We start from the raw sequence: 4622 nt of genomic DNA on the forward strand, positions 1-4622 counted from the left end.
GGGATGCGGGGCATAGAGGACCTACAATAATGAACAGTATTTGAAAAATAATGTGTTTTTTTAACATTAAAGCATGTCAACATATTCTGTTACACCAAATACACAAAATAATGATCTTTAAAATAGCATCATATGACCCCTTTAATATATCCTCAATATATAATAGAGAATTATAGGTTGGGGATGGTAATCTGGAAAACAACTAGATTTTTTTTGATTGGGACTTTCTTCAACCAACACTGACAAACACACTAATCTTTTCCTGATCTGTGAATCTCATGTCCTCAGATTTTGCTCACTTGTTTCTTTGCCCACACATCTCAGCATAACCATGATCCCACAGGGTGGACGTGCCCTGTGCGTCTCCTGCGGTCACGGCTGGCTTCTGGTCCAGCTTCAAAGTACTGATGTGACTGGAAGAGAGGAGGACACAGAGATAAAGACAAAAAGCAATTAACCACCCGGGTCTGTGAGAGTATCAGAACGTATTAATATTCATCAGCTGCAGAGTGTGCTATGTGTCCCACATGGAGGACTGCTATTTGTAGCGTCTCACCTGAAGAGGTTGAGCGTTTTGTGCTCTAACATGAGGCTGCTGTTGCCGGTCAGATCCAGCTCTTGTAGGGTTGAAGGCAGAGAGTCCGGATTTCTGTCTGCTCATTACAGCTCACATCTACTAGCTACACAAAGAGCAGAAGAAATACAACATACTTCATGAAAATAAACTGTAACAAACAACAGCACAATTTTGTTGGATTTGAGGACAAAAGTGATTCAATTTCGCCAGAGTTTACTAAATAAGCTTGTAAAATGTCAAATAAAGTCAATCATGTAAAATAAAAATGGTCATAAAATGAAGGGTGTAACAAACAACAGCCCAATTCTGTTGGATTTTGGGAGAAAAATCGTTCAATATTGGCAGACTGTAAAAATGTAAAATACAGTAAATAAAGCAAACAAAATAAAGTAAAAACAGTATGAAAAATAATGTGAAATAAAGTGTGAAATCAAATGTAAAATAAAATTAAGTGTATAACAAACAACTACTCAATTTTGTTGGATCTGGGGACAAAAACAATTCAGTTCTGCCAGACATAACTAAATAAACTTGTACATTTAAAATAATGTAGAATATAAAATATATAATATATTAAAACAAAAAATATGCATTGTAAAATAATGTAAAATAACTGAAATAAAACATAAATATATATATATTTTTAGAGGGGGACAAAAACTATTCAGTTTTGCCAGACTTAACTAAACAAGCTTTTATTATTTTTTTTTAGATATTATAAATATTATAATATATACACAATAAAAAAATTGAGAAAAAAACTTTTAAACAATGTGTTTAAACAACTTTAAATGTTACATCTAAATTTAAGTTAAACACGCAATTTAGAGAAATTTAGGTTTAAATTTTAATGAAGTGTCACTAATTTGCATGTTCTCACCATTTCGGTTTAGATTTACTGGTCAAAAGTTTGGAATAATTGAGATTTAATGTTTTTTTTTTTTAAAAAGTCTCTTATGCTCACCAAGACTGCATTTATTTGATTAAAAATACAGAATTTTCCATCCACTACTCCAGTCTTTCAGAAAGCATTCTAAAATGCTGATTAGAATGTTTTATTCAAACATTTTTATTCAAAACATGTCTATGTTTTTTTGTAACTTGAATTACTGCAACTGCTATCCATACATATACTGTATTACATTTTTAGATATCACTGCCACTTCATGACTCTCTGGTTGACCCTAAAGACCCTTCCAATATTTATGGGCAGTGTTTGACATGTCCTGTCATGATGCGTCACAGACCTTGATCTCAGGCAGGCTGAGGACCTCTGGGAACACGCTGATATGGTTGGAGTGGGCGTTGAGAAAAAAGTCTCTTATGCTCACCAAGACTGCATTTATTTGATTAAAAATACAGAATTTTCCATCCACTACTCCAGTCTTTCAGAAAGCATTCTAAAATGCTGATTAGAATGTTTTATTCAAACATTTTTATTCAAAACATGTCTATGTTTTTTTGTTTTTTTGTAACTTGAATTACTGCAACTGCTATCCATACATATACTGTATTACATTTTTAGATATCACTGCCACTTCATGACTCTCTGGTTGACCCTAAAGACCCTTCCAATATTTATGGGCAGTGTTTGACATGTCCTGTCATGATGCGTCACAGACCTTGATCTCAGGCAGGCTGAGGACCTCTGGGAACACGCTGATATGGTTGGAGTGGGCGATGAGCGTGTGCAGTCTCTTGCAGCTGGACACGGTGGAGGGGATCGTTTTCAGCTTGTTCCCACTCAGATTCAGCTCCTCCAGGACCTCCAGTTTACTGAGCTTGCTGAAAACATAACAAGGGCGCTCATTTAGAAAGGAAAAATAGCACAATTCATGGTCATATACACTGATATAATCTCTGATCTTTTTGGTATATGTGACCCTAGACCATAAAACCAGTCATAAGGGTCAATTGAAGTCAGTTGTCATTGAAGTCATTGAAGCAATGCATGTTACTAATCAAAAATTAAGTTTTGATATATTTACGAGACTGGTTTTGTGCTCCAGGGTCACATGTAATTTGAATAATAGGCTCCTCCCATCCTGTCGATGGAAGCACACTAGTTCAAGGTCTCATACCTAGCAGGGAAGGACTGCAGTTGGTTATAAGCCATATGCAAGACCCGCAGGTTCTGATGCCCCACCAGTAGAGCAGCGCAGTTCTCATTCAGGTTGTTTCCTGTGATATAGAGCTCCTGCAGGGTGCTGAGGCTCTCCTCCGATTGGCTGCTCGGCGGGATCGTCTCCAGCGCATTGGCAGACACATTCAAATACTTTAAACTAGTAGACGAGAAGAACAAGGAAGACAAGTTGGTAAGTTTACACACAGTACAAGTAATGTTGTTTAAAAAAAAAAAAAAAAAGCATGTTAATAAAGCCAAAATCATCGTGGATACAACCAAAGCCTCAGAGCTGCAGCACATCTTTCAGCATTAGAGATGCTTAATGGATGACAAGTAAATTAAGCCACAGGAAATGGAAGAGCTGCGGGCTCATATTACTGTGCCTCACTAAGCCGTTTCCTCCTGTACACATCCATGAGAGGCTCTGGAGAAGCATGTCACTTCCTCTGTGCTGCTGTGGATCCAGTGTTGTGGAGTAAGTAACTAACTGCAAGCAACAACTAACTAAAACTACATTTTCCAGTAGCCTGACAGTTGTTCAGCTGTTTATATTTTTATAAAGATTTAAAACATATTTATACAATTTTTTTTACATGCTGTATAATTAAAAAATGTGTATAAAAATTCAATCAAAAATTCAAATATGAATAATTTTAGTGTCACATCATTTGTGCAAGCAGCTGATACAATAATTAAACACGCTCATGCACATTTTTACAGTGAAATATATTGAATTAGATATTTTAGTATCATTAAGATCCTATTATATATAAGGAATAATTGACTTCGGTCCGTTGGATTCTTAGAAAATTATTTAAAAATTATTTTCTGAGAATTCAACGGACCGAAGTCAATTATTCCACTTATACTACGGTTACCACACCTCAGGAAATCGATCAGATGATATATTTCAAGGCATTTGTCCGGTTTTTGTACTTAAAATGTTATTGTGAGTAGGATTAATTACTTACACATCTCATCCAACGCCTCCGTTGCTAATTCCAAAACGTGCTTTCCGTACAAAATAAACTGTAATTTTGTGGCAAAAACATGGAAATGATCGGTCATTTCTTATCCTATTGTTTACTATATTTATATGTTTGGCCAGTGTCCTTGTGGGTTTTGGTTATTTTGCTTTTGTAAGACCTTTGAAATAACTGAAATCATCTGGCAAAGTGATATGGACATGTAATGCGGTCAAGACCTGCCTGGAACTACGTTCGCAGTGCGTTTCCCTGAAAATAACTGACCTATCGGTAAGCCCCTCCCCTTGAACGCAGATGAGCCAATGGCAGTCGAGTATCAGTTGCACAGGGAGCAGAACTCGGACATCTTTAGTTTTCAGTGCCATAGAGAAACATTGGAAGATCCGAAAATCTCATCGGTTTGATGGTGTTTATGCTACAAAAATGGAAAAACAATGTGCTTGTGGTACGTGTGACACTGATTCCATGTATCCTGAGAGGATGGGCAATAGAATTTATTTTATCACATAAAACATCGTGGGACAAGGTTTTCACACTGACTGCTGTCATTGTAAGAGAGTGAGCAGCTTTGTTTGTTTGTCCGAAGGAGCAACAGTAACTAAGGGTGGTGGGGCTTAGAACGTTCGTCAGTTCGTCAAGTTAAAACTTAAAGTTTTAGCTAATTTTGTTGTGTGTTTTTGTCATTTTGATTATTAGGTTGGATAATCGCTTTCGTCGCAATGTTGGAAATTAGGGATGCACCGATACCACTTTTTCCAGTACTTGCCCGATACCGATACTTTTATTTTTGGTACTTGCCAAACGATGTGCCTGGTGTACGTGTGACACTGATTCCATGTATCCTGAGAGGATGGGCAATAGAATTTATTTTATCACATTTCCTAAACCCAAACAGAGCAAAATGTCCCTAAGCATTCAACCCCAATCCCAATGA

At 36.6% G+C, this 4622-nt stretch overlaps 1 pseudogene; it reads right to left on the reverse strand.

Annotated features, from left to right (window-relative positions):
* Window positions 1-4622, reverse strand: part of LOC107679893 (PH domain leucine-rich repeat-containing protein phosphatase 2-like) — a 70576-nt pseudogene that overhangs the window by 7369 nt on the left and 58585 nt on the right.

The sequence above is a fragment of the Sinocyclocheilus anshuiensis genome, unplaced genomic scaffold, assembly GCF_001515605.1.
Source record: "Sinocyclocheilus anshuiensis isolate Anshui unplaced genomic scaffold, SAMN03320099.WGS_v1.1 scaffold256, whole genome shotgun sequence".
Lineage (NCBI taxonomy): Eukaryota > Metazoa > Chordata > Actinopteri > Cypriniformes > Cyprinidae > Sinocyclocheilus > Sinocyclocheilus anshuiensis.